The sequence below is a fragment of the Mustela putorius genome, unplaced genomic scaffold (assembly GCF_011764305.1).
Source record: "Mustela putorius furo isolate JIRA1106 unplaced genomic scaffold, ASM1176430v1.1 tig00000151_pilon_pilon_pilon, whole genome shotgun sequence".
NCBI classification, from domain to species: domain Eukaryota; kingdom Metazoa; phylum Chordata; class Mammalia; order Carnivora; family Mustelidae; genus Mustela; species Mustela putorius.
In genome coordinates this window covers 17470562-17485166 of record NW_025421296.1, presented here as the reverse complement: position 1 = coordinate 17485166, position 14605 = coordinate 17470562, and the positions used below count along the sequence as shown (strand labels likewise).

Below are 14605 nucleotides of genomic sequence, written 5' to 3'. Positions count from 1 at the left end.
ATAAGGTGATATCTCAATGTGCTTTTAATTTTAATCTCATTATAGATCCTGGATATCAACCTTTTGTCTGTACTGTCATTTACAAATATCTTCTCCCATTCTGTGAGTTGCCTCTTTGTTTTTTTGACTGTTTCCTTTGCTGTGCAGAAGCTTTTGATTTTGATGAAGTCCCAAAAGTTTATTTTGGCTTTTGTTTCCTTTGCCTTTGGAGACATATCTTGAAAGAAGTTGCTCTGGCTGATATCAAAGAGATTACTGCCTATGTTCTCCTCTAGGATTCTGATGGATTCCTGTCTCACGTTGAGGTCTTTTATCCATTTTGAGTTTATCTTTGTGTACAGTGTAAGAGAATAGTCGAGTTTCATTCTTCTACATATAGCTGTCCAGTTTTTCCAGCACCATTTATTGAAGAGACTATCTTTTTTCCACTGTATATTTTTTCCTGTTTTGTCGAAGATTAATTGACCATAGAGTTGAGGGTCCATATCTGGGCTCTCTACTCTGTTCCACTGGTCTATTTGTCTGTTTTTATGCCATACCAGCTCGTTTATATTTCAAAATCAGTTGTGAAGGGAGGGGGAAAAATGGTGGAGAAGTAGGAGGTACTGTTTCAACTGATTCCCTAAAGTGAGCTGATTATCAACCAGATCACTCTGAACACACATGAAATCACCCTGAGATGTAAGATTATACACTTCTGGATCTCTACCGGGGTAGAAGATGCCAGTGGGCAGGTAAAGATGAATAGGAACAGAGTGGGAATGTCGGACTGATATCAGAAGATAAACAAAAGGGGGATGGAGCCACCAGAAGCGACCCACTGGAAAGTAATATCTCAACACAGTAGTGTCCTGTGATTGAGAACCATCATTAACTTGGAGTCTGGTTAAAAGCATTCAAAAAAGAGCAAAAGATCTTAAGGGAAAGTTCATGGAAACTGGCAGCTGGGGACACAGACCCAGGATGCCCACCACTGGTGCCCTGCCGGAGAGAGTGTGGTGAAGTATCCAGGCCTTGGTCCCTGAGCCACTGGTGTGTGTGAGAGCATATGGGTGGTGATGTGCATGACAGAGTCGGCTGTGGATGCCAGGTGGCACTCTCTAGAACCACAGCTTTTTGAACACTGCAAGTGCACTGGGTGACCATGGTCTGAGTCATGCTCCACACCCTCCCCTGATTGAGGCCTGTGCAGGGGCTAGCCCGTGCTTTCTAGGACCAGCAAGAGTCTGAACACTCCCAGCACCTGCCAACAGGAAAATCAGAGCACTGCTCTCTGGACTAATACTACTTGCATATTAATAGCACCAAGGTACAAGCAGGACCACCTGCAACCCCAGAGTCTGTGACTCGGGATGTGCCCTGCTGGTGGGAGGTGACAGAGGGGGAGTTTATGTGCTCTGGAGCACCCAGAGAGGAATAGACTGAGGCTTCTCTCTGAGACAGATGTCTGAGTGCAGTTTGCTCTCCTCTAAGCCCCTGAAGAACTGCCAAAATCTGCCAAAAGAGAAAAAAAGGAAAAAACCCTCCAGAGAACAAAAGTCTGACATACTGGTTTTCTCAGAGCTAAGCCCCTTGTAAGGGGGCAGGAAGACTCAAATCTAGCAAGACTGCCTGAAAACCATGCAGCAGGCCACTCCCCCAGAAAGCCAGCAAAAAAAAAAAAAAAAAAAAAAAAGGAAAAGGACGCCTGGATGGCTCAGTTGGTTAAGCAGCTGCCTTCGGCTCAGGTCATGATCCCAGCGTCATGGGATCGAGTCCCGCATCGGGCTCCTTGTTCCACAGGGAGCCTGCCTCTCCCTCTGCCTCTGCCTGCCATTCTGTCTGCCTGTGTTTGCTCTCTCGCCCTCTCTCTCTGATAAATAAATAAAATCTTAAAAAAAAAAAAAAAGAGGACAACTAACGCAGGATCCCCATCTAATTGTAAAATCCCAATATCAGGGAAAAGAAGGTATTAACCTCCCGGTATTGCCTTAAAATCTGTATAATTCATAGATACAACTTTTTTTTTTTTAATTCATTCCCACCGTTCTCATTCTTTTTTATTTTTTTACAATTTTTGAGCCTATATACCATCACAATGAGAGGTTCAGTATAACAAATTCCATAATAACCTTTTAACTTGAACTTTCTTAATACATATATCTGTTTGCAGTATTCTTTTGTTTTTCTTTTTTTTAATACTCATATAGAGATAAGCTTCAAGGTACTCCTCTTTCCCCAATCAATACTACCCCTACAAATAAACCACCTTTAATCCCCTTTTATTTCAGGAAATTTGAGTCCTTTAACAAAGATATCAAGATACACCCAGAAAGAATCAAAATAACCTTCCTCACCACACTGAAAATTTGTAACCACCCTCCCAACTTTTACTTCTGTCACTGTTTTGGTGTATTTCTTTTTGTTATGGTAGTATATAAATCTTATACCTGGGGTTCATTTTGGCTAGGTCTTTTTTTTTTTCCTTGTCACTTACATTTCTCAGTCTTTTTGTTTCTCTTATTGTTTGTATACTTTATAAATCTTACTTTGGAGTCCATTCAGGCTGGGTCTTCTTTTCATTTATTTATTTCTTCAGTCTCTCTCTTTCTCTCTGTGGATTTTCTATCTCTCTCTCTCTCTCTCTTTCTCTCTCATTATGGTGGGGACTCAATGATTACTCAGAAGCTTCCAGGGTGCACCTTGCCTGGAACACAGTTGATACATTCAGCTACACATCCCCTCAGCCATCTCTCACCAAAATGACTAGGAGGAAGAATGCCCAACAGAGGAAAAATTCAGAGACTGTTGGATATCAGTCTCCATCAGAGCTATTGGATATGGACATAAACAGTATATCAGAAAGGGAATTCAGGCTAACAATCATCCAGGCAATGTCTACGTTGGAGAAAACTATTAATGACAATATAGAATCTCTTCTAGGAGCAGAACTGAAAGATGCCTGGGAAGAAGTTAAAAATGCTGTCAGTGAGATCTAAACTAATCTAAATACTCTAAAAGCTAGGGTAACCAAGGCAAAAGATAGAGTTAGTGATCTAGAGGACAAATGATAGAGGAAAAGGATCAGGAGGAGGCCTGGAACAAATATCTTAGAAGCCATGAAAACAGAATTAGGGAAACAAATGGTGCCATAAAACTTTTCAACATCAGAATTATTGGGATCCCTGAGGGGGAGGAGAAAGAAAGAAGACTAAAAGATATAGTTGAACAAATTTTCCATGAAAATTTTCCCAGTCTGGGGAATGGAACCAGCATTCATGTCCTAGAGGCAGAAAGGCCTGCCCCCAAGATCATAGAATCCAGAAAGACCTTGAGACACCTGATTATGAAAATGATAAACCATAATTTTAAACAGGAGTTCTTGAAAGCAGCTAGGGAGAAGAGATCCCTTACTTACAAAGAAAGGCCCATCAGAATAACATCAGACCTGTCCACAAAATGGCACAGGGTTGCCGATTGGATAAAACGACAGGACTCATCCATGTGTTGTCTACAAGAGACCCATTTTGAGCCTGAGGATACATCCAGACTGAAAGTGAAGGGATGGAGAAGCATCTTTCATGCCGATGGGCCTCAAAAGAAGGCTGGAGTAGCGATTCTCATATTAGATACATTAGATTTTAAACTAAGACTATAGTCAGAGATACAGAAGGACACTACATCATTCTTAAAGGGTCTATACACCAAGAAGATCTAAGAACTGTAAATATTTGTATCCTCAATATGGGAGCAGCCAACTACATAAGACAACTGTTAATCAAGATAAAGAGTCGTATTGATATGAATACATTAATAGTAGGGGATCTTAACATGCCACTCTCAGTAATAGATCATACAAGCATAACATAATAAAGAAACAAGAACATTGAACGACACCTTGATCAGATGGGCCTAATAGATATATATAGAACATTCCACCCTAAAACAACAGAATACTCATTCTTCTCAAGTGCACATGGACCCTTCTCCAGAATAGACCACATACTGGGTCACAATTCAGGGCTCAACCCATACCAAAAGATTGAGATTATTCCCTGCATATTCTCAGATCACAATGCTTTGAAACTGGAGCTCAACCGCAAGAAAAAGTTCAGAAGGAATTCAAACACCTGGAAGCTAAAGACCACCTTGCTTAAGAATGTTTGGCTCAACCAGGAAATTAAAGAACTTAAACAATTCATGGAAACCAATGAGAATAAAGACACTTTGGTCTAAAACCCATGGGATATGGCAACGGCAGTCCTAAGGGGGAAATACATAGCCATCCAAGCCTCCCTCAAAAAAAATTGAAAAATCCAAAATACACCAACCGTCTTTACACCTTAAAGAACTTGAGAATCAAAAATAAATTAAGGCAACTCCACACACAAGAAGGGAAATAATCAATATTATAGCAGAGATCAATAAGATTGAAACTAGAGTTACAGTAGAATGCATCAACGAAACTAGCTGCTGGTTTTTTGAAAGAATCAATAAGATTAATAAACAATTGGACAAACTAATCCAAAAGAAAAGAGAGAAGACCCACATTAATAAAATTATGAATGAAAAGGGAGAGATCATTACTAACACCAAGGAATTAGAAACAATCACCAGAAATTTTATTATCTAACAGTTATATGCCAATAAGTTAAGCAACCGAGTTGAAAGGCATCCATTTGTGAACACCTATAAATTTCCAAAACTGAATTGGGAAGAAACTTGCAATCTGAATAGAACAATATCTAGTAATAAGATTGAATCAGTGATCAAAAAAACTCCCAGGACTCCCAAGAGCCCAGGACCTGATGTGTCTACTAAACAATCAAAGAAGAAATGATACCTATTCTTCTGAAGCTTTTTCAAAATATAGAAACTGAAGGAAAATGTCCAGACTCTTTCTACAAAACCAACATTACCTTGATTCCTAAACCAAGCAAAGGCCCTATTAAAAAGGAGAATTTCATTCCAATATCTCTGATGGATATAGATGCCATGATTCTCAACAAAATCCTAGTTAATAGAATCCAACAGTACATTAACAGTACATTTAAAAGATTATCCACTATGACAAGGTGGGATTTAGCCCTGGGTTGCGAGGGTGGTTCAATATTCACAAATCAATCAGTGTGATAGAAGAAATCAATAAGAGAAGAGAGAAGAAACACACGGTCCTCTCAATCGATGCAGAAAAAGCATTTGAAAAGATACAGCATCCATTCCTGATTAAAATGCTTCAAAGTATAGGAATAGAGAGAACATTCCTCAACTTCATATAATCTATCTATGAAAAACTCACAGCAAATATCATCCTCAATAGGGAAAAGCTAGCTGACAGCCTTCATTTGAGGTCAGGAACACAGCAAGGATGCCCACTGTCAGCACTCTTGTTCAAATAGTACTAGAAGTCGTAGCAACAGCAATCTGACAACAAAGAGAAATATAAGGTTCTAATATTGGCAATGAAAAAGTTATACTCTCTCTTTGCAGATGACATGATACTTTATATGGAAAACCCAAAAGACTCCACCCTCAAACTCCTAGAACTCATACAGCAATTAGATAATGTGGCAGGATACAAAGTCAATGTACAGAAATCAGTTGCTTTCTTATGCACTAACAATAAAAATCCATAAAGGGAAATTAGAGAATAAATTCCACGTACTATAGCACCAAGAACTATAAGATACATGGGAATAAATCTAACCAAAGAAGTAAAGGATCTGTACTCAAGGAATTATAGAACACTCATGATAGAAATTGAAGAAGACACAAAAAGATGGAAGACCATTCCATGCTCATGGATCAGAAGAAAAAGCATTATTAAAATGTCTATACTGCCTAGAACAATCTATACTTTCAATGCCATTCCAATCAAAATTCCAACAGCATTTTTCAAAGACCTGGAGTAAACAATCCTAAAATTTGCATGGAACCAGAAGAGACCCCGAATTGCTAAGAAAATGTTGAAAAAGAAAGCCAAAACTGGGGGCATCACGTTGCCTGATTTCAAGCTTTACTACAAAACTGTGATCATCAAGCCATCACAAAAACAGACACATAGACCAGTGAAACAGAGTAGAGAGCCCAGATATGGACCCTCAGTGCTATCTTCAAATAATCTTTGACAAAGCAGGAAAAAGTACACAGTAGAAAAAAGACAGTCTCTTCAAAAAATAGTGCTAGGAAAATTGGACAGCTATGTGTAGAAGAATGAAACTCAACCATACTCTTACACCATACACAAAGATGAACTGAAAATGGATAAAAGACCTTAATGTGAGGCAGGATTCCATCAGAATCTTAGAGGAGAACATAGGCAATAACCTCTTTGATATCAGCCACAGCAACTCTTTTCAAGATATGTCTCCAAAGGCAAAGGAAACAAAAGCAAAAATGAACTTTTGGGACTTCATCAAGATCAAAAGCTTCTGCACAGCAAACGAAACAGTCAACAAAAACACAGAGGCAACCCACACAATGGGAGAAGATATTCACAAATGACATTACAGACAAAAGGCTGATATCCAAGATCTCTAAAGAACGCCTCAAACTCAAAACACACAGAACAGATAATCATGTCAACAAATGGTCAGAAGACATGAACAGACACTTCTTCAAAGAAGACTTACAAATGGCTACCAGACACAGGAAAAAAATGTTTATCATCACTAGCCATCAGGGAGATTCAAATCAAAACCATGTTGAGATACCACCCTACACCAGTTAAAATGGCCAAAATTAAAAAAACCGTAAACAACATGTGTTGGAGAGGATGTGGAGAAAGGGGAACCCTCTTACACTGTTGGTGGGAATGTAAGTTGGTGCAGCCACTTTAGAAAACAGTGTGGAGATTCCTTAAGAAATTAAAAATAGAGCTACCCTATGGCCCTGCAATTGCACTACTGGGTATTTACCCCAAAGATACAGATGTAATGAAAAGAAGGGCCATCTGTACCCCAATGTTCATAGTAGCAATGGCCACAGTCATTTGACTGTGGTAAAAAACAAGATGTCCTTCAACGGACAAATGGCTAAGGAAGATGTGGTCCATTGATATTATGGAAGATTATGCTTCCATCAGAAAGGATGAATACCCAGCTTTGTATCGAAATAAATGGGACTGGAAGAGATTATGCTGAATGAAGTAAGTTAATCAGAAAGAGTCAATTATCATATGGTTTCACTTATTTGTGGAGCATAAGGAATAACATGGAGAACATAGGGAGATGGACAGGAGAAGGGATTTGGGGAAATTGGAGGGGGAAACCAACCATGGGAGACTGTGGACTCTGAAAAATAATCTGAGGGTTTTTGAGAGGCAGAGAGTGGAAGGTTGGGTGAACCTAGTTGTGGGTATTATAGAGGGCATGTATTGCATGGAGCACTGAGTGTAGTACATATAAAATGAATTCTGGAACACTGAAAAGAAACGTAAAAAATAAATTAAAAATTTTTAGAAAAGTGATTGTGAATAGGCAAATTATTTAATAAGGGGGAAATGTGTTGCTAAAATTATTTTTTTATTAGTTATAGGCAATAATACCTATAAATGCCCATCACCTTGTTGAAATAAAGTGTTTAATCCATTGTTTTCAAATTAAACAAATGAAAAATCGGGAAGAAACATTTTTGAAATGTTCTTTTATTTTTTTAAAATATTTATTTATTTATTTATTCTTTCATTTATTTATCAGGGAGAGCAAAAGCAGGGTAGTGGCATGCAGACAAGGAGCCCAATGGGACTTGGTTCCAGGGCTCCAGGATCATGACCTGAACTTAAGGCAGCCTTTTAACTGACTGAGCCACCCAGGAGTCCCAAAATTTTTCTTGGAGAGCATACATTTCTATTACACTATTTTTTTTTAAGATTTAGTTATATGACAGAGAGAGAGAGAGAAAGCACAAGCAGGGGAAGTAGGAGACATAGAAGCAGGCTCCCATGACCAGGGGGTGGGGGAGCTCAATTGCAAGACCCCAGGATCATGACCAAAGGCAAACAACTAACTGAGCTACCCAGGTGTCCCTAAACTAGAATTCTTAAAAGGTTTTATAATCTGGTTATATCTACCTAACATTTATAAGAGTATCTAAGTACACCCTTACAAAGGGCATAGACAGCAGATTCTTCATGTGTGGGCGAACCTTTTTAAAAAGTACTCCACCAAATTTTACTTGGTTGTTGCTTTCTACCACAGCAATCAGATTTTTATTAGCCCCAAGAATTATTCAGCTTAGACTTTTTTACATCTCTCTATTCATATTCCTCATAATTAGGAAGCAGCTGTTTCTAGGCTTCTCTGACAGCAACTGTCAGCTGCAGGTGGGATATTGATGATCGAGGAAAATGACAGATTGCTTAATGTCAGTGGCTGAATACCACATCGAGGAGTACTATAGAGATACAATATCTACATTTCACATCTGAACCTTATAATTGACTTATTTCTGTCAGATTTCAACAAAAGGGTTTATGACTTCTTTTAGAATAAAACTGTGAATATATGATTAGACATACCTGTAGCTATATCTCATGCTCTTTCTGTTAAATCAAATACTAATAATCAAACACCTTGTGTTTCTATAAAATCAAATTGATTTCTGTAAAATCAAACACCAATAATCAAACACCTTCTTTCAAAGAAGATGAGTTATTAACAGATCTGTCAGATTATTTAATTTATGTTTTCCTTTCATATTATAAAAGTATTCTAAATTATACAATATAAAATGAAGGCTTATATATCATAACTCCAGCTTAACTTTTAAAGAAGAGAATGATTACTGGATCTTTCCTTTAGAAAGTTACTTATTTTCGCCTTTAAGAAGGGTAAGATACACAGAGGGAAGAAGAAATCTCAGGGACAGTTATATGGTGGTTCTGATAATTACAAAAGCTTCTGTTGTGTATTTCAAATAATATAAGAATTAATTAAGAATAAGTTTAAAGTGTAGGACATGTGAACTCAATTGAAACAATGATTTAAAAGTGCTAATTCATTACAGGTTATATAATTGAATTCTTTTCTTTTTCTGCAGAACTACCAATGGCTTATTGCACACTAAAATAGAAAATAAATAAAATAGGTAACATTCAACTTACAGATATGATGGGAGTGGTAATATCTAATCATATCTGTTCCACTTAAATCCCTGATTCTATATCATTATATAAATTAGTAGTGTTGGAAACAATTGGGTTGAAAATCAACCTTTGTAAAAAATCAGAGCATATGGGGCACCTGGGTGGCTCAGTGGGTTAAAGTCTCTGACTTCAGCTCTGATTGTGATCCCAGGGTCCCGGGATCAAGCCCCATATTGGGCTCTCTGCTCAATGGGGAGCCTGCTTCCCCCTGTCTCTCTCTGCCTGCTGCTCTGCCTACTTGTGATCTCTGTCTGTCAAATAAATAAAATAAAAAAAAAAAATCAGAGCATAGCAACACGTACACTTTCTAAAAATACAGTTGTACATAATAAATTTCAGTTATCTTGAAAATGGAAACAACAATGAGGGAAGTTATGTAATTTTTTGTTGTTGTTATGTTTCATTGTTTTGGTTTGGTTTACTAGATGGATATACAAATAAAATATCTACAGATGAAGAGCAATAGGGGTGTTATAATTAAGAATGTCTAAAAATAGTTGGGATGTTATTGGGAAAAGGTACTGAAATTTACATTAGGTTTATTTTATTTGTTTCTTTTATGTTTTTTGCCTTTGCACTAAATCAGATAATTTTTTAGAGTAAATAATTGTGATGAGAAATCCTACAATTAAAAAAATTACCTGCTTCATTTAAATATTGCATCAGAATAAACTTTAGAATGAGTAGTAAAAAAAATCACCAGCTTCTCTGACATTACCCTTGTTTTAAACTTTTTAACATTTCATATTTACAGAAAATGTGCAAAAATATCACCAAGAATTTCAATATATTTTACCCAGATTCACCAAATGTTAAAATTTTATATGTGCTTTACCATTTTATCTAATTCTATCTATCTAACCTATTTATCAAGTAAATTCTATTTCTTTTTTCTAAGCCTTCGAAAATAAGTTGCAGGCATGCTTTCCCTTTGCCTTAATTAAAATTTCAGTATGTTTTTCCTAAAAAAAAGAATTTTTTAACATAAAATAGAATTATCAAAGTTAGGAAACTACTTGTAGTCTATAGATGGTGAGAAGCAAATGCCAGTAAATCTGCCTTGAGGAGCAGTGTTTTCATGGTGGTCTAGCATGACACCCTCTCTGGACCCAACATATAGGTACTCAGCAGTTGCCATGAAGTATGGTGCTGTGAGGATTCACAACAGAGGACAAGGTCAAAATGAAAGGAAAAAAAAAAAGAAAAAAGACTGTCTTTAAAATATATGAAAATCAGTAACAAATCATGAAAATCTATATAAAGCCACATTGGGGACAACTATTTTACAGAGGACACCTTTTCTGAGGACAAGTTGAAAAATTTCTCAGCAAAAATGTCAGGTATCTTATTCCAAATATAAAGGAAGTGTTAGAGAGGATGTGGAGAAAGGGGAACCCTCTTACACTTTTGGTGGAAATGTAAGTTGGTGCAGCCACTTTAGAAAACAGTGTGGAGATTTCCTAAGAAATTAAATATAGAGCTACCATAGGACCCTGCAATTGCACTACTGGGTATTTACCCCAAAGATATAGATGTAGTGAATAGAAGAGCCATATGTACCCTAATGCTCATAGCAGCAATGGCCACAATCGCCAAACTGTAGAAAGAGCCAAGATGCCCTTCAGCAGATGAATGGATAAAGAAGATATGGTTCATATATACAATGGAATACTATGTCTCCATTAGAAAGGATGAATACCCAATTTTTGTATCAACATAATGGGACTGGAGGAGACTATACTAAGTGAAATAAGTCAAGCAGAGAGAGTCAGTTATCATATGGTTTCACTTACTTGTGGAGCATAAGGAATAACATGAAGGACATTAGGATAAGGAAAGGAAAAGTGAATTGGGAGAAATCAGAAGAGGGAGATGAACCATGAGAGACTGTGGATTCTGAGAAACAAACTGAGGGTTTTGGAGGGGAGGGAAGTGGTGGGTTAGGTGAACCTGGTGGTAAGTATTAAGGAGGGCACATATTGCATGGAGCACTGGGTGCGGTGCATAAACAATGAATCTTGGAACACAGAAAAAATAATATTAAATTTTAAAAAATGAATTAGTATAGAGGTGCTTGGTTGGCTCAGTGGATTAGCCTCTGCCTTCAGCTCAGGTCATGATCTCAGGCCCTGGGATCTCTGTTCAGTGGGATGCCCGCACACACACGCCTACCGCCTGCCTCTTTGCCTACTTGTGATCTCTCTGTCAAATAAATTAAATTAAATATTTTTAAAAATTAAAAAAATAAGTATAAATACATACATGCATACATACAAACGGGGTGGGGGGAGGAAGGATGTTAAATTTGTACAAACCTTGGGAAGAATTTCTTCTGTACCAAGTCCAGAATCTGTGTATACTGTACAAACCACTTCACCTCATCCCACCCATGGTGGAAGTTCTATTAAGTATCCAGATTCAGTGTGTTTGAACAGAGGAAAATCATTCGTTGAAAAAGCTACAAGGACTATGATGTTATTCCTTCAAATAGTATATTATGAAATGCTGTATCATGAGAAGTAAAAATTTTTCATATTTATGGGGAAAAGAGTAGATATTGGCACCCAGAAAGCAAGAACAGGTATATTCAAAAAACCTTTTGTAAAGGTGGATGATACAAACCAACTTTATAGACCATTTCATCATTAGCTGACTGATCTGCCTTTTATAAATTACTTTTCTTCAGAAGCTTTCAGTCCATTTGATAGATATGATGTTAAGCATCCAAAAGCAAACTCAGAATTCAAGCACATGGCAATAAGTGTGGTGGAATCCTGAGTCAATGCCACTTGAAAGAGAAGAAAGAAGGATACTGAAAATATTGCAGAAATATGAAGCTCTTGAAACTCATCTTCCAAGTGAACAACACAGAAACTGCACATAGTAACCACTATAAAGTTGTTGATGATATTGTACCTAAGTTAATTTTTGACTTTGGCAACATTAAAGGGACATGCCTAAAAAGAAATAATAAAATACAGTATTCAATTCCTTTTTCCTATTATTGCAACTGTTCTGAAAAAAAAAAAATCTGAACCAAAAGAAAAGCTAGAATTGCAACATATTCCTCTGAAAGCCTTCAGAGGAAAGTAATTGAGCCACATTTCCTGTATAAAGAAATCCAGGAACCTGAACAAAAGTTTGTGTTTATTTCAGAATGCATCCCTTAACCTTCAAGCAAATTGAGAGGACTAGATGAGAAACAACCAGTGTATCTTCCAAGTTAAATCCAGATAAAAATGACATAAAGCAAAAATTTATGAATCTACCTCTATATAAAAATATACAGTGATGCATTCTTGACATTCATGAACATAAATTAATAATAAATGAAAATGACTTTGAAGAACTAAGTGTAAGCCACTGTCCATATAAGCTATAAGCAACAGTACAAGTTTCTAATGTCAATCTGATAGCACTGCATCTCAACCAAAACAAAAAGTTAGACACTGTGTTTTTTCCAGCAAAGGATCTGAAGAAAAAGGACCTTCACCCAATATTTGGTCACAATTCTGGACTGTTATCAATAAGCAGTTCACAGAAACAGCTAACAACGCAGGCAAAGACTCCATTCCAAAGTCCTCTAAGGAATGGAGTCTTTGCCTGCGTTGTTATCTGTTTCTGTGAACTGTTTATTGTGACAACTGTTTACTGTGACAATTCAGCACATGGATAATTTGCCTTTTGGTAAGACCAATTGGAAAGTGAAAATATTATAAGGAATAAATAAAACAATTTAGAACCAAGGTGGAATTTGATAAAGAAAGAATTTAATTTCTTATTATACTAGAAGGAACAGAATTTGTACCTCACCAATACAATCCCTACTGGACTTATTTCAGACTGGTGAAGAGAAGTCAGAATTTTGGGGCTTCACAAGCTACACTGAAAGCAGTGGTATATGCTTTAGATATTTGGGAAGAGGAAATTTTAGATAATCCATTGTCAATGTTTTTCTCTTCCATTTCAACTTCTGCAACTTCCTGGCTTTTAGACTTAAAAAAAAAAAAAAACTCTCAGAAAGGAAAAGAAATCAGAAAATTACCATTGCTATAAGTCAGTAAATATGTAGATGTTATAGATATTTTTTCAAGTTGGCAAATGAATAAATGCACTCAAAAACAATTTTTCCCATTTTCCTTCAGTTAGCATTTATTTTAAGTTTTCTGTTTTGTTTTGAAGCATTCACAACCATTTCTCTGTTATTATAGTAATGAGAAAATTGATTGGAGTAATACATTTCTACATGGCTTTTCACATGCATCAAGAGAAAAGATTACCAACTCTGGCTAAATGGAAACTTCTATCATTCCACATGTATTCCACATATTTCCAATTGACAGTGTTTTTCTCTTATTTAATGTAACCAACCCAAACACAAGATTTGGGAGATTAAGAGGTCTCAATAAATAGTCCCTTTTTAAAACCTGGAGCCTCAATACCTAGAAATAAAACAGATGGAGAGGAGGAGGGGTAAGATGGTGGAGAAGTAGGAGATCTGTTTCAACTGGTCCCCTAAGTGAGCTAATTATCTACCAGAATATTCTGAACACCCATGAAATCAGCATGAGATATAGGATTATACACTTTTGGATTTCTATGGGGGCAGAAGATACCAGTGGAAAGGTAAACTGGTGTGGGAACACTTAGACTGATAGTGGAGGATAAATAGAAGAGGGAGGGAGCCATTTGAAGTGACTCATTGGAAAGTAATACCCTCAATAAAATGTGCCCTGTGATTGGGGACCAGCATTAACTTGGAGTCTGATTAAAAGCATTAAAAAAGAGCAAATGATCTTAAGGGGCAACTGTTGGAATTGGGTGGTCACAGGCACAGGCATAAGCCCATGTCTCAAGACAGCCACTGCCAGCGACCACCCATGCCAGAGAGAGTAGCAGCAGAGCCTCCAGTTCCTGGTCCCAGAGCACCCCGGGTTGCTCAGCTTGCACCACCACTCAATGGGCACATTCACACCCCTGACTGAGGGAGTCTGATGTGGGCACCAGCCTGTGCTCTCTATAGCTACAGACTTTTGTGTTCTGTGAGCACTCCATGACCTGGGTCTCAACCTCGCTCCACACCTGGGCCTGAGATTGCTCCCTGCAGGCGCTAGCTGGTGGTCTCTAGGATGGACTAAGAGTCTGGAAACTACCAGCCTGGGCTTGAAGGAACTCAGCATGCACTATCTCTGGTGGGGATCTCTCAGCCCTCAGAGAATGATCTCTGAAACCATGAACTCTAGACCCCAGACAGCAGTCCCAGCAAAGGCAGCCACTGGAAGTGGGCTGCCTGGACCAATATCACTTGCAGGTTTAGTGGCATGGGGTGCAGGGACAAGTGGGCCCTTCTGGCAACCCCTGTGATAGTGGCTGGGGACATGCACTGACAGTGGGAGGAATCATGGTTCAGCAGAATGTGCAGAGGGGAGTCTGTGTGTTCTAGACCACCCAGAGATGAGCAGACTAAGGCTTCTCTCTGAG

At 37.8% G+C, this 14605-nt stretch overlaps 1 pseudogene; it reads left to right on the top strand.

The window, feature by feature from the left end:
* The first annotated feature begins 2873 nt into the window (after positions 1-2873).
* LOC101686078 lies at positions 2874-14109 on the top strand (annotated as a pseudogene).
* Positions 14110-14605: the final 496 nt, after the last annotated feature.